This window comes from Ranitomeya variabilis, chromosome 5 (assembly GCF_051348905.1).
Source record: "Ranitomeya variabilis isolate aRanVar5 chromosome 5, aRanVar5.hap1, whole genome shotgun sequence".
In the NCBI taxonomy this organism is placed as follows: domain Eukaryota; kingdom Metazoa; phylum Chordata; class Amphibia; order Anura; family Dendrobatidae; genus Ranitomeya; species Ranitomeya variabilis.
This window is the reverse complement of record NC_135236.1, coordinates 285,644,180-285,660,604: the sequence shown is the minus strand read 5'-3', so window position 1 is coordinate 285,660,604 and position 16,425 is coordinate 285,644,180. Positions and strand designations below refer to the sequence as shown.

General features: G+C 46.9%; 1 protein-coding gene across 7 annotated transcripts in view; it reads right to left on the bottom strand.

Moving 5' to 3' along the window:
- Nucleotides 1–10,104, bottom strand: part of NRF1 (nuclear respiratory factor 1) — a 121,401-nt gene extending 111,297 nt beyond the window's left edge. For 5 of the 7 annotated variants that reach the window (XM_077264415.1, XM_077264417.1, XM_077264414.1 and 2 more), the window contains exon 1: nt 9,724–10,101. The gene's annotated coding sequence lies outside the window, so the exon portion shown is untranslated. Of the gene's footprint in view, nt 1–9,723 lie in introns of all 7 variants that reach the window. The other 2 variants (XM_077264421.1, XM_077264413.1) reach the window with 2 other exon arrangements.
- Nucleotides 10,105–16,425: the final 6,321 nt, after the last annotated feature.

Genomic DNA, 16,425 nt, shown 5'->3' with positions numbered 1-16,425 from the left:
GCCCCTCGCTGTACATTTATGTGTAAACTAGCTGAAGAGCCCGGGCATAGTAAATATCTGTGGTTAGTTATAGCACCTCACTTCTCTTATTTTCCCATCACGCCTCTCATTTTCCCCCTCACACCCCTCATTTTCACCTCACACCTCTCATTTTCCCCTCAGTATATATACATGTTTGTCATCTCCCTTATATATAGTATACACCTGTATGTCATCTCCTGCATCTACTGTATATCTATATATATAATTGTCTAAGGGTTTTTCTGTCTGTCTGTCTTGGAAATCCCGCGTCTCTGATTGGTCGAGGCCGCCAGGCCTCGACCAATCAGCGACGGGCACAGCATGGCGACGATGATGTCATAAAGGTTGCCTCGAACAATCAGCGACGGGCACAGTCTGCCGCGAATTTGCCTCGACCAATCAGCGACGGGCACAGTATCGACGTAGATGTCATTATGGTTGCCATGGCGACGATGATGTCATAAAGGTTGCCTCGACCAATCAGCGACGGGCACAGTCTGCCGCGAATTCTGGAATCATCTATATATATAATTGTCTAAGGGTTTTTCCGTCTGTCTGTCTGTCCTGGAAATCCCGCGTCTCTGATTGGTCGAGGCCGCCAGGCCTCGACCAATCAGGGACGGGCACAGCATGGCGACGATGATGTCATAATGGAAATCTTACGTCTCTGATCGGCCTCGACCAATCAGCGACGGGAACAGTATCGACGTAGATGTCAATGGTTGCCATGGCGACGATGATGTCATAAAGGTTGCCTCGACCAATCAGCGACAGACACAGCGACGGGTTTTTCTGTCTGTCTGTCCTGGAAATCCCGCGTCTCTGATTAGTCAAGGCCGCCAGGACTCGACCAATCAGTGACGGGCACAGAATGGCGACGATGATGTCATAAAGGTTGCCTCGACCAATCAGCGACGGGCACAGTCTGCTGCGAATTCTGGAATCATCAGTGTCCATATACTACGGGGACATGCATATTCTAGAATACCCTATGCGTTAGAATCGGGCCACAAACTAGTCATAGTATATACCTGCTGGATGTCATCTCCTCCTGTATACTGTATATACCTATGTGTCATCTCCTACTGTATATAGTATATACCTGTATGTCATCTCCTCCTCTTTATACCTATGTGTCATCTCCTCTTTTATATAGTATATACCTGTATGTCATCGCCTCCTGTATATAGTATATACCTGTATGTCATCGCCTCCTGTATATAGTATATACGTGTCATCTCCTCCTGTATATAGTATATACATGTGTGTCATCGCCTCCTGTATATAGTATATACCTGTATGTCATCGCCTCCTGTATATACGTGTCATCTCCTCCTGTATATAGTATATACCTGTGTGTCATCTCCTCCTGTATATAGTATGCACCTGTGTGTCATCTCCTCCTGTATATAGTATATATCCGTGTGTCATCTCCTCCTGTATATAGTATATACCTGTGTGTCATCTCCTCCTGTATATAGTATATACCTGTGTGTCATCTGCTCCTGTATATAGTATATATCTGTGTGTCATCTCCTGTATATAGTATATACGTGTCTCATCTCCCCTGTATATAGTATGTACCTGTATGTCATCTCCTCCTGTATATAGTATGTACCTGTATGTCATCTCCTCTTGTATATAGTATATACCTGTGTGTCATCTCCTCCTGTATATAATATATAGACTACTCCCCTGGACGAAGCTTAACCGCGAAACGCGGTAGTATATACGTGTGCCATCTCTTCCTGTCTATTTTATATACCTGTATGTCATCTCCTCCTGTATATAGTATATACCTGTATGTCAACTCCTCCTATATATAGTATATACCTGTATGTCATCTCCCCTGTAAATAGTATATGCCTGCTGTATGTCATCTCCTCCTCTATATACCTATGTCATCTCCTCTTTTATATAGTATATACCTGTATGTCATCTCCTCCTGTATATAGTATATACCTGTATGTCATCTCCTATATATAGTATATACCTGTATGTCATCTCCCCTGTAAATAGTATATACCTGCTGTATGTCATCTCCTCCTGTATATTGTATATACCTATGTGTCATCTCCCACTGTATATAGTATACCTGTATATGCCTGTATGTCATCTCCTCCTGCATACAGTATATACCTGTGTGTCATCTCCCCTGTATATAGTATATACCTGTATGTCATCTCCTGTATATACCTGTATGTCATCTCCTGTATATAGTATATACCTGTATGTCATCTCCCCTGTATATAGTATATACCTGCTGTATGTCATCTCCTCCTCTATACACCTATGTGTCATCTCCTCTTTTATATCGTATACCTGTATGTCATCTTCTCCTGTATATAGTATATAAGTGTGTCATCTCCTCCTGTATATAGTATATACCTGTGTGTCATCTCCTCCTGTATATAGTATATACCTGTGTCATCTCTTCCTTTATATAGTATATACCTGTGTGTCATCTGCTCCTATATATAGTATATATCTGTGTGTCACCTCCTGTATATACGCGTGTCATCTCCCCTGTATATAGTATACACTGGTGTGTCATCTCCCCTGTATATAGTATGTACCTGTGTGTCATCTCCCCTGTATATAGTATGTACCTGTGTGTCATCTCCCCTGTATATAGTATGTACCTGTGTGTCATCTCCCCTGTATATAGTATGTACCTGTGTGTCATCTCCCCCTGTATATAGTATATACCTGTGTGTCATCTCCCCTGTATATAGTATATACCTGTGTGTCATCTCCCCTGTATATAGTATACTAGATTGTGGCCCGATTCTAACGCATCGGGTATTCTAGAATATGCATGTCCCCGTAGTATATGGACAATGATGATTCCAGAATTCGCGGCAGACTGTGCCCGTCGCTGATTGGTCGAGGCAACCTTTATGACATCATCGTCGCCATGGCAACCATTATGACATCTACGTCGATACTGTGCCCGTCGCTGATTGGTCGAGGCGAATTCGCGGCAGACTGTGCCCGTCGCTGATTGGTCGAGGCCGCCAGGCCTCGACCAATCAGAGACGGGCACAGCATGGCGACGATGATGTCATAAAGGTTGCCTCGACCAATCAGACGCGCGGGATTTCCAGGACAGACAGAAAAACCCTTAGACAATTATATATATACTAGACTGTGGCCCGATTCTAACGCATCGGGTATTCTAGAATATGCATGTCCCCGTAGTATATGGACAATGATGATTCCAGAATTCGAGGCATACTGTGCCCGTCGCTGATTGGTCGAGGCAACCTTTATGACATCATCGTCGCCATGCTGTGCCCGTCAGCCTGGTGGCCTCGACCAATCAGAGACACGGGATTTCCAGGACAGACAGACAGACAGACGGAAAAACCCTTAGACAATTATATATATAGATATATCTGCGTGTCATCTCCCCTGTATATAGTATGTACCTGTATGTCATCTCCCCTGTATATAGTATATACCAGTGTCATCTCCTCCTGTATATATTATATACCTGTGTGTCATCTCCCCTGTATATAGTATATATGTCTCATCTCCTCCTGTATATAGTATATACCTGTGTGTCATCTCCCCCGTATATAGTATATATGTGTGTGTGTCATCTCCTCCTGTATATAGTATATACCTGTGTGTCATCTCCCCTGTATATAGTATATATGTGTCATCTCCTCCTGTATATAGTATATACCTGTGTGTCATCTCCCCCGTAGATAGTATATGTGTGTGTCATCTCCTCCTGTATATAGTATATACCTGTGTGTCATCTCCCCCGTATATAGTATATGTGTGTGTCATCTCCTCCTGTATATAGTATATACCTGTGTGTCATCTCCCCCGTATATAGTATATATGTGTGTGTCATCTCCTCCTGTATATAATATATATATATATCTGTGTGTTATCTCCTCCTGTATTAGACCTCGTTCACACGTTATTTACGGTATTTTTAGTATATATTAGCTCACACATACACATAATAGACAGATCATGTGACTGACAGCTGCCGTATTTCCTATATGGTACAGTTGTTGCTCTTGTAGTTTGTCTGCTTATTAAGCAGATTTTTATTTTTTAAGGATAATACCAGACTTGTGTGTGTTTTAGGGCGAGTTTCATGTGTCAAGTTGTGTGTGTTGAGTTGCGTGTGGCGACATGCATGTAGAGACTTTTGTGAGATGAGTTTTGTGTGGCGACATGTGTGTAGCAACTTTTTGTGTGTCGAGTTGCATGTGACAGGTTAGTATATCAAGTTGTGTGCAGCAAGTTTTGCACATGGCGAGTTTTATGTGTGGTGCTTTTCAGTATGTGCAAGTTTTGTGTGAGGCAAGTTTTGCACGTGTGGCGAGTTTTGCACGTGTGGCGAGTTTTGAGCGGCGACTTTTGTGTTTCGACTTTTATGTGGCGAGGTTGGTGTATGTGTGGTGAAAGGTGTGCTGAGGGTGGTATATGTATTCAAGCACATGGTAGTGTGTGGCGCATTTTGTGTGTGTTCATATTCCCGTGTGTGGTGAGTATCCCATGTCGGGGCCCCACCTTAGCAACTGTACAGTATATACTCTTTGGCGCCATCGCTCTCATTCTTTAAGTCCCCCTTGTTCACATCTGGCAGCTGTCAATTTGCCTCCAACACTTTTCCTTTCACTTTTTCCCCATTATGTAGATAGGGGCAAAATTGTTTGGTGAATTGGAACGCGCGGGGTTAAAATTTTGCCTCACAACATAGCCTATGACGCTCTCAGGGTCCAGACGTGTGACTGTGCAAAATTTTGTGGCTGTAGCTGCGACGCTGCAGATGCCAATCCCGGACATACACACACACACATTCAGCTTTATATATTAGATGGTATACAGAGGTGCAGGGACCCTCGCTGTACATTTGTGTGTAAATGGTATACAGAGGTGCAGGGACCCTCGTTGTACATTTATGTGTAAACTAGATGGTGGCCCGATTCTAACGCATCGGGTATTCTAGAATATGTATGTGTAGTGTATAGTGCAGCCCACGCCGTACACTGCACAGCCCACGCCATACACTGCGCAGCCAACGCCGTACATTGCGCACAGCCCACGTAGTATATTGCGCACAGCCCACGTAGTATATTGCGCACAGCCCACGTAGTATATTGCGCACAGCCCACGTAGTATATTGCGCACAGCCCACGTAGTATATTGCGCACAGCCCACGTAGTATATTGCGCACAGCCCACGTAGTATATTGCGCACAGCCCACGTAGTATATTGCGCACAGCCCACGTAGTATATTGCGCACAGCCCACGTAGTATATTGCTCACAGCCCACGTAGTATATTGCGCACAGCCCACGTAGTATATTGCGCACAGCCCACGTAGTATATTGCGCACAGCCCACGTAGTATATTGCGCACAGCCCACGTAGTATATTGCGCACAGCCCACGTAGTATATTGCGCACAGCCCACGTAGTATTTTGCGCACAGCCCACGTAGTATATTGCGCACAGCCCACGTAGTATATTGCGCACAGCCCACGTAGTATATTGCGCACAGCCCACGTAGTATATTGCGCACAGCCCACGTAGTATATTGCCCAGCCCATGTAGTATATTGCCCAGCCACGTAGTATATTGCCCAGCCCATGTAGTATATTGCCCAGCCACGTAGTATATTGCCCAGCCACGTAGTATATTGCCCAGCCACGTAGTATATTGCCCAGCCACGTAGTATATTGCCCAGCCACGTAGTATATTGCCCAGCCACGTAGTATATTGCCCAGCCACGTAGTATATTGCCCAGCCACGTAGTATATTGCCCAGCCACGTAGTATATTGCCCAGCCCATGTAGTATATTGCCCAGCCCATGTAGTATATTGCCCAGCCCATGTAGTATATAGCACAGCCCATGTAGTATATAGCACAGCCCATGTAGTATATAGCACAGCCCATGTAGTATATAGCACAGCCCATGTAGTATATTGCCCAGTCACGTAGTATATTGCCCAGCCCATGTAGTATATTGTCCAGCCTACGTAGTATATAGTAATGCGGGCATCATATCCCTTTAAAAAAAAAAATAAAATTAAATAAAAAATAGTTATATACTCACCTTCCGGAGCCCCCGGATCCAAGCGAAGCGGTTACCGACGCTGCTCGTGCGCTCCGGTCTGAAGAGTGCATTGCGGTGTCGAGAGATGATGACGTAGCGGTCTCGTGAGACCGCTACGTCATCATCTTGCGAGATCGCAGCATGGACTGGTTACCAGAGCGTCGCGAGCAGGAAAGGCCTGTTGTCGATCCGGGGGCCGACGGACGGTGAGTATATAACGATTTATTATTTTTAACATTAGATCGTTTTACTATTTATGCTGCATAGGCAGCATGAATACTAAAAAGTAGGTCACACAGGGTTAATAGCTGCGGTAACGGAGTGCATTACACCGCGGCATAACGCAGTCTGTTACCGCTGCTATTAACCCTGTGTGAGGGCAGACTGGAGGGGAGTACGGAGCGGGCACTGACTGCGGGGAGGAAGGAGCGGCCATTTTTCCGCCGGACTGTGCCCGTCGCTAATTGGTCGTGGCTGGTTTGCCACGACCAATCAGCGACTTGGATTCCATGACAGACAGAGGCCGCGCCCAATGAATATCCGTGACAGACAGACAGAAGGACCCCTTAGACAATTATATAGTAGATGGTATACAGAGGTGCAGGGCCCCTCACTGTACATTTGTGTGTAAATGGTATACAGAGGTACAGGGACCCTTGCTATACACAGTGTTGTACCAGAATGTCCAGACCTCAATGACAAAGATCAGAGCTTTTGAATACAACCGTTATGTGGTTTATGTGCTCCGAGTTCCTTTGTTATGTCTAGAGGGAGCACCACAGGGCTATAATAATAATAATAATAATAATTTTATTTATACAGCGCCAACATATTCCGCAGCGCTTTACAACTTATAGAGGGGACTTATACAGACAACAGACATTACAGCATAACAGAAATCACAGTTCAAAACAGATACCAGGAGGAATGAGGGCCCTGCTCGCAAGCTTACAATCTATGAGGAAAAGGGGAGACACAAGAGGTGGATGGTAACAATTGCTTTAGTTATTTGGACCAGCAATAGTGTAAGGCTCGGGTGTTCATGTAAAGCTGCATGAACCAGTTAACTGCCTAAGTATGTAACAGTACAGACACAGAGGCTATTAACTGCATAAAGTGTATGAGAACATGATGGAGGAACGTGATTATGTTGTTGTTTTTTATTAATAGGCCACACAGGGATAATTAGGTTAATGCGTTGAGGCGGTAGGCCAATCTGAACAAATGAGTTTTTAGTGCACGCTTAAAACTGTGGGGATTGGGGATTAATTGTATTAACCTAGGTAGTGCATTCCTACATTCCATATTGGTCTGGGTATACCACCTTAAGACCATTTATTAATTATAGATGTATATTTTAAATACTACTTTTATGTGGTTTATGTGCTCCAAGTTGCTTTGTTATCATCTCAATGACAAAGACGTCTGACGATGGTGCAGCCCAGCACTCAGCGAGACCAAACTTTACACTTCTGTCTCTCAACTCACTGGAACAGACAATACAAAGGAGACATCAAACCCAAAAATATGAACCCCACTTGTCACCGCCACAGGATAATTGGAAAGAGCCAAGCAAAGCGCCAGAATTGGCGCATCTAATAGATGTGCCTTTTCTGGGCGGCTGCAGACTGCCTGGGGGTCCAATATCCATGGCCCCTCTTACCAGCCTGAGAATACTAGCCCCTAGCTGTCTGCTTTTGCAAGCCTAGTTGTTAAAATTGGGGAGGGGGGACCTCACGCTGTTTTTTTAAATTATTTCAATAATTAAAACATACAGAGTGAGGACCCCTCTATTCTTGATAACTAGCCTTGCTAAAGCTAACAGTTGAGGGCTGCAGTCCGCAGCCGTCAGTTTTGCCTGACTGGTTATCAAAAACATAAGGGAGCCCGCACCAGTCTATTTATTGCGCAGGCAGCTGATGAATACTCCCGCCACCCACCACTCCATTAAAGCATAGGCTACAGGACATTCCCAAGAAATGAGTAACAGATCATTTTGGATAGATGATCTTAATTGTGCAACAGCCCTTTAAAATGACTGATAATAGAGGAAACCAATTTCCCTGCCGCCATCCTGCATGAGCAGTTCATTTCTTTGTGGTCAGCAGTTTTCTATGAATTAGAGTTAGCAATGTGGATGCTGATATCTAAGCGTTTTCCTTTTTCCCATATTTGTGTGGGATTCCAATGGACACTGCCAGAAAAGCAGATTTATGGCTTAAATAATCTTTATTTTTATACAGTGCTAACATATTCTGCAACGCTTTACAGTTTGCACACATTATCATCGCTGTCCCCGATGGGGCTCACAATCTACATTCCCTAACATTATGTTTTTGGAATCTGGCACCACATTTGACCTAAACTATTAATATAGGCATAAAGGATATAGACTGCTGAGCAGAGTCCTCCCTGTATGCCTCGTATTAGATGTGTTGCTGTTGCTAATTCATCTTTTATCACTTTATATAAATGACCTCTTCCAGGATATGGGGAGGATGCTGTCTGGAAGATAACTCTGCCTCCAGAGCTTATTTTACACGAAGGGGAATTACTAGTGTCGTGTCGGACATGTAACTAGCACAGAAAAGAAGAACTCTAGGACCATATTAATAGTTTAGATAGGTCAAATATGGTGACCGGTTCCTTTTAAGAAGCATTTACGCTGCAAGATAATTGTGAAAAAGTGTTGCAAAAAATGCTCAGTTCACGATTATCTTGCTAAACAGCAAGATGCTCATCAATCGGGTGAAATAATCTTTTGTGCAGCACAGAATATCGCTGGCGGTGTATCGTCCTGTGTACACAGGATTCACGCTGCGGAGAAGCATGGCAACCTGTGTGCGCCGAGCAATCTACCATAGATCACACCACGATTATTTACTTTGATCTGCATCCAAGCGACAATCAGCGGCCATATTGTGTCACCGGCGGATCCGTGGAAACAAGCCTCCTATCAAACGTCCCTCATTTGTCTGCAATACTGAGGTTAGATTGTGCGCTCCACTGGGGACCGGACCAGGAGTGCCCAGTGATGAGATCTGTACAGCGCAGCAGCATATGTTGGCGCCATGCAGTGCACTGATTGCTAATGCTGCAGTCACACATCAGTAGACACGGTCCATATACAGCTGCCCAATGAGAGGCAATGGGGCAGATCTCATAGTCGGGGCTGATAACCACAAACTATTGATGCTCGTGGTACAGTGAATGGGCTCTGGCTGCTACTTGTGGTGCCACCCACCAAAGAGCAGGACTGAGATATAGCAGGATACCCTGCTAGCTGGAGAGAGTTGTGGAACCTGAGAAAGGGTTAATACGAAGTGCTGAGCCGCCATTCACACAATGCGGTACCAGCAGAGTGCAGCAGCCGGGACACACCGGCCTTCTATGCTACAGCCAAGCCTCTCCACAGCCACAGGGGCCTAGTCAGGCCTGCAGCCTCCTCCCCGCCTTTTCCTAGCTCGCTAGCCGTTTCCCAGCACCCAACTTCCCGCAGTTATCCCCGGCTAGCGCAGTGCGGGGCGGAGCTGCCGGCTGAGCCCCGGAGCCCGAGCTCCGTGTTGCGGCTGCGCCAGCAGGGCTGAGATAGCTGGAGATTGCGCGGTAGGGCACTCACCTCAGAGCGGCTGCGCTACAGCGAGCCTGCGCCGTGACACTCAAGCGAGGACCTCTCTGAGCTGCAATGGCTGCGGGAGCCCACGCTGCACACGGCCAGAGCTGCTGCTGCGTCACCGGCGTCATGACGTCACGGCCCAGCTGAGTGGGCGCAGCGGCCTGTTCAGACGGCCATTGAGAGAAGGTCGCATGCTGCATGGAGGATACACCAGAGGATTGGGCTTGTGCTCACATTGGAACCTCTGCTCTTTATGGTTTTATTAGAGCAGTTACCGGCGGCGGTGGGCACTGCAGGCTGCCAAAGGCGACCGACAGCCGCCACTATTACTGCACAGCTTACTGGCAGTGGCCGGTCTCTAAGGCCATGTTCACACTTTGCGGGTTTTACCTCGGATCCGCGGCGATTTTGATGCTGCGGGTCCGCAGCAGTTTCCATAGCGTTTACATGTAAACCCTATGGAAACCGCAATCCGCTGTGCACATGCTTCGGGAAAAACCGCGCAGAAATGCAGCGGTTTACATTCCGCAGCATGTCACTTCTTTGTGCAGAATCGCTGCGATTCTGCACCCATAGGAATGCATTGATCCGCTAACTTCCCGCATGGGGCTGTGCCCACGATGCGGGAAGTAAGCGGATAATGTGCAGATGGTACCCGGGGTGGAGGAGAGGAGACTCTCCAGGCCCTGGGAACCATATTAGTGTAAAAAAAAGAATAAAAATATAAAATAATGCTATACTCACCTCTCAGCGCTGCACGCGGCCGTCCGGTATCAGGGTTGGTGTGCGAGCAGGGCCTGTGGTGACGTCGCAGTCACATGACCGTGATGACGCCGCGGTCACATGACCGTGATGTCACGAAGGTCCTTCTCGCTCAGCATCTTTGGAACCGGAGCGCCGGGTGCAGCACCGAGGAGATCCGGACATCAGAGGGTGAGTATAACCATTTTTTATTATTTTTACCATTACTATTGATGCTGCATATTGCTGCATATGCAGCATCAATAGTATAGGAGTAAACCCGCAGCGGAAACCGCAAAACAAACCGCGATAAATCTGCAGGGATAACCGCAGCGGTTTTGCCCTGCAGATTTATCAAATCCGCTGCGGGAGAACCCGCAGAGGACGCCGCAAGGTGTGCACATAGCCTTAGGCTATGTGCACACGTTGCGGATTGGGGTGCAGAATTTTCCGCACAAAATCTGCATCTCCTGGCAGAAACCGCAGGTGCGTTTTTGTTGCGGATTTTCCGCGTTTTTTTTACCCCTGCTGATTTCTATAATGGAAGGGGTCAGAAACGCTGCAGTTCCGCACAAAAGAAGTAGCATGCTGCTTGTTTTGATCCGCAGCGGATTTCATGCGGATTTTTCCGCACCATTAGCACAGCTTTTTTTTTTTCTATTGATTTACATTGTACTGTAAATCACTTTGCGGAACTGCGTTTCTGCGCGGAAAAATCTGCGGATCTGCATCAATTGCGCATCATGTGCACACAGCCTTAGTGCAGGAGCACGTGGCCAGACCAGTCCTTCAGCCTCCAAGAGAACAGCTGTCCCATATGTTACACAGGGTGAAAAAACACCGGGGTCTATTACATCCCACCATTCTCCACCAATTCTACATGCTGAGGAAATCGTCCAGCCCTTGTATAAAAGCTGTTCTAGTGTCTGCCATTACTACCTCTGGTGCTAGGGCCTACCACAGTCTGACTGCTCTAACTGTAAAGAACCCTTTCCTGTTAGGCTGCTGGAATCGCCTTTCTTCCACCCATAACGAGTGTCCCCTGGTCTTTTTTCTAAGCCAAACAAGCATAACTTTTCCAACCTCTCCTCATACGAGAGGCCTTCCATCTCTTGTAATAATCTAGCTGCCCACCATTAAACTGACTCTAACTTCTGAATGTCCTTTTTAAAATGTGGAGCCCAAAACTGGATCCCATATTCTAGCTGTGGCCTCACCATTGATTTATAAAGGGGTAATAATACGTTGGGATATAAGTATTTTATCTCTTTTTATACGCCCTAAAGTCTTGTTTGCTTTTGCAGCTGTATTTTACAATTGGAGGAGACTGATGGACCGGTCTGGTCACATGTTCCTCCACCAGGAGCCATTGTATGGGCAGAAGAGCTGGGCAGTTTGTGAGGAAAGCTTCACTAAGAGAAAGCTGCCTGCCCCTTTAAGAAATGCAATCTTAATTTTCCGACCCCAGGGACCTTTACTGACCGCTCAATCACCTCCTCACACCCCACAAACGTAGACATGGGTGGCAGACAACGGCACTCGGCATTTTTCATCTTGTGCCCTCTGAAGTGCTAGCGCTAGCAACCATCTGTAAACTCAAGGACTGTCTGTACAAATAGGAACTTATGTCCTGTGCCAAAAAAAAGTGTATGAATGTGGAGAAACGTGTTGGGCATTCTAGATATTACCGTAGTTTACATGGTTATTATATTATTCCAAGCTATAGACATACCATCAGCCATAATAGTGACACTACCCAATAGAATTAGGCCCCTTCGTGCCTCTGACCATACATGTACTCCACAAGACCCCTGAAGATATCCTGTAGTATCGTCCAGCAGGATGTTAGCAGCAGATCCTCTGAAGGCATTTCCTACTTTCAGGAAGGTGGACCCTAAATGCTCTAAAATACCTGAAATAAGAAACAGATCAGGTACTCACCCTCCTCTGGACCAGCGCTGGCTCCTCAATGTAGACAGCTTGAGATGAGCTCAGTGATTGGCTACAGCGGTGACACGCTGACAATGTGAGGTCACTCCTGCAGTCAAAACAGCGGGGAGACAACACTGGACCCGGGGAGGGCAAGTACCTGATCTGTTACTTTATAGTGTTTGGGATCCACTTTTATGAAAGTAGATAACGCTTTTAAGTCCAGTAATGTATGAGGAGGAGGTCCTTTGATTGGACTTTGATTCAGCCCCCTATGTCATGTCCTTCAATTCAGTATGGTAGGATGTGTTATTCTGCTGAAGAAGTCACTGTTGCTATGAAGACATGTACTTGGTCTGCATCCCAGCTCCATCAGCTTTCCGAATTCTTCTACTGCACTCCTCCAGGTAAAGCACACATCCCTGATTGTCCATATGGTGTATAAGAAAGCATCATTTTCTTTCAGAACAGGACATCTTTCACTTTGCTTCATGGTCCAGCTCTGAAGCTCAGTGCTTAATGTAGGCACTTTTGTCGGTGGATGGGGGTAAACGTGGGCACTCTGGTCTCCAGCTTTGTCCTACTACTCAGTGAGCACTTTCTATCACAGTCAGCAATGTCTTTTTCCGAAATTTGTGCTACAGAAGTTCTTCTGTGGGAAGAATAAGGTTGGCTAGTCTTTAGAAATGAATCTTGGCCCACGTCTGTGTCACCAGTTCATAGGTTGTCTTTTCCTTGACCACTCCTAAAGGAAGCACTCCATGAGACATGTCGTTTTCGTGGTGCTGTGACCCAGTTATCTAGACATATGGATATTACATCGGAGCAGATAACCTTACAGATTCTTTGTCTATAAAGCATATTATAGTAGCAGCAAAGTGGATCAAATTATAAAGTTCGTCCACATGCTAACAAGACAATTCTGTGAGAAAACTCCATTCTAAATCCTCAGCCGGTCACTTCTTTCTGTTGGATTTAAACCATAAAAAAAAAAATTAGGTTTGCACACAACTTTTAAGTGTTTTGAATTTTTGCTATATGGAATTGTATATTTGGATTGAGGTTCTGTATCCAGTGGCGTATCTAGGGGGGGGGGCAGCCGGGGCATGTGCCCCGGGCGCAGCTGGCAGGGGGGCGCAGTCGGGCCACCTAATGCGGCGGTCCGCAGTGTCTCCCCTGGCAGCTGCATTCTGCCGCCCCCTGGACTGGGAGTCAGCTGTTCTCTGTGCCGACTGTCAAGCTGACAGCCGGCACAGAGAAGCTGCAGCGTGCCGGCTCCCAGTATTCAATTGTACCTGTATCTTAGACACGAGTACAATTGAAGATCTGACTGCAGGGCAGCGTCTAAGGCTATGTGCACACGTAGGTCGGGTCCTCTGCGGGTTCTCCCGCAGCGGATTTGATAAATCTGCAGGGCAAAACTGCTGCGGTTATCCCTGCAGATTTATCGCGGTTTGTTTTGCGGTTTCCGCTGCGGGTTTACTCCTATACTATTGATGCTGCATATGCAGCAATATGCAGCATCAATAGTAATGTTAAAAATAATTAAAAAAATGGTTTATACTCACCCTCTGACGTCCCGATCTCCTCGGCGCTGCACGCGGCGGTCTGGTTCCAAAGATGCTGTGCGAGAAGGACCTTTGTGACGTCACGGTCATGTGACCGCGACATCACGGTCATGTGACCGCGACGTCACCGCAGGTCCTGCTCGCACAGCAACCCTGCGACCGGACAGCCGCGTGCAGCTCTGAGAGGTGAGTATATCATTTTTTTTTTTTTTTTTTCTTTAAATATGGTTCCCAGGGCCTGGAGGAGAGTCTCCTCTCCTCCACCCCGGGTACCATCTGCACATGATCCGCTTACTTCCCGCATCGTGGGCACAGCCCCATGCGGGAAGTTAGCGGATCAATGCATTCCTATGTGTGCAGAATCGCAGTGATTCTGCACAAAGAAGTGACATGCTGCGGAATGTAAACCGCTGCGTTTCTGCGCGTTTTTTCCCACAGCATGTGCACAGCGGATTGCGGTTTCCATAGGGTTTACATGTAAATGTAAACGCAATGGAAACTGCTGCGGACCCGCAGCTGCAGAAACGCTGCGGATCCGCGGTAAAACTCGCAAAGTGTGAACATGGCCTAAACTGGAGTTGATTTCTTGAGGGGGAGGAGTCGATTGCAGGAAGCTGTTGGTGGAGAAGAGAAGCCGGAAATGAGGAGCTGCAGCATGGCGCTGTGCGAAGAGAGGACCAAGGGGCTGCAGCATGGAGCCGTGTGAGGAGAGGAGCTGCACCATGGTGGACCCAGGGTACAAGGGAATGAGGATGCAGAACTCGGTGTGAGACTCTCAGGATGTATTTTGGAAAGGGGCTGATGAGACACTGTGTGGGGAATGGGGGATGATGAGGAGCTGTGTGGGGAATAGGGGAATGATGAGGAGCTGTGTGGGGAATGGGGAGATGATGAGACGCTGTGTGGGGAATGGGGGCTGATGAGATGCTGTGTGGGGAATGGGGGATGATGAGACGCTGTGTGGGGAATGATGAGACGCTGTGTGGGGAATGGGGAGATGATGAGACGCTGTGCTGTGTGGGAAATGGGGGCTGATGAGACGCTGTGTGGGGAATGGGGAGATGATGAGACGCTGTGTGGGGAATGGGGGCTGATGAGACGCTGTGTGGGGAATGGGGGATGATGAGACGCTGTGTGGGGAATGGGGGATGATGAGACGCTGTGTGGAGAATGGGGGATGATGAGACGCTGTGTGGGGAATAGGGAGATGATGAGACCCTGTGTGGGGAATAGGGAGATGATGAGACCCTGTGTGGGGAATAGGGGGATGATGAGGAGCTGTGTGGGGAATAGGGGGATGATGAGGAGCTGTGTGGGGAATAGGGGGATGATGAGACGCTGTGTGGGGAATAGGGGGCTGATGAGACGCTGTGTGGGGAATGGGGGGGATGATGAGGAGCTGTGTGGGGAATGGGGGATTTATTGTGTGGGGAGATTTGGAGAGGAGATGGGGGATTTAAGGACACAAAATGAAGAGCAAAGGGGGAGATGGGGGCATATATGAGGAAACAGTACAGGGGAATGGGTTGGCATGTATGAGGAAACAGTATTGGGGAATGAGGGCATGTATGAGGAAACATGTATGCGGGTGACTGCAGAGTTCTGAATTCTCGCAGTGCGCTCTGCACGCTGTCAGGATTCTCTCGTGCTGGCGATTTACATACATGCGGTCACGTGCTGACTAGACATGTGTGGCCTCACTCAATGAAAATGAACTGAGCGAGGTCAGACACATCTAGTCGGAATGTGGTCAGAAGTGTACAAATCACATACTTGTGCTGACATGACTGTCCACAGGCAAGGGAGAATCCTAAAAATGTGCAGCGCATTAGTTGTGGGAATTCAGAAGCTGCGATGTCAGGATTCAGCTCTGCAGGTTCCAGTAGTCATCACATGGACACTTCACTCATATGCGACCTTCATACTTATGGTCCTGTGACAACGAGCTTTTTTTCTGCTTCTCTGTTTTTCACTGAACATTGAGAGCAGTGGGGAGAGGAGCTCGTGGGTACATGACTGAGTGTGAAAATCACATATGTCCTTGGGGGGGGGGGGTGCGGGGGATTGGGCGCCAAGGTGAATTCTTGCCCCGGGTGCCAGAAACCCTAGATACGCCTCTGTCTGTATCTACATTCTACATTCAGTCAAGGGTATTTGTTGGGAAATTTTCTCAACTTACACCTTTGACAGAAGGCAATAACGAAGTGTGAACAGAGCCTAATAGATGGATACGACCAAATCCATTCTATACATTCTCTGTAAAATAAGAAGACAGGATTGTAAATTTTACTTACACTGACATAATGTAGTAAATTTCGACAGAAAAATACAACAGTCAAGATTTAAGGACCCCATACACATAAGACAGATAAGGGCTGAAAAATTATAATTAGACCTACTGGTAATTGTGTTTCCAGGAATCTCTTTAGTAGTCCATCCACCTTACGATCCATTGGTTCTTTCAGGC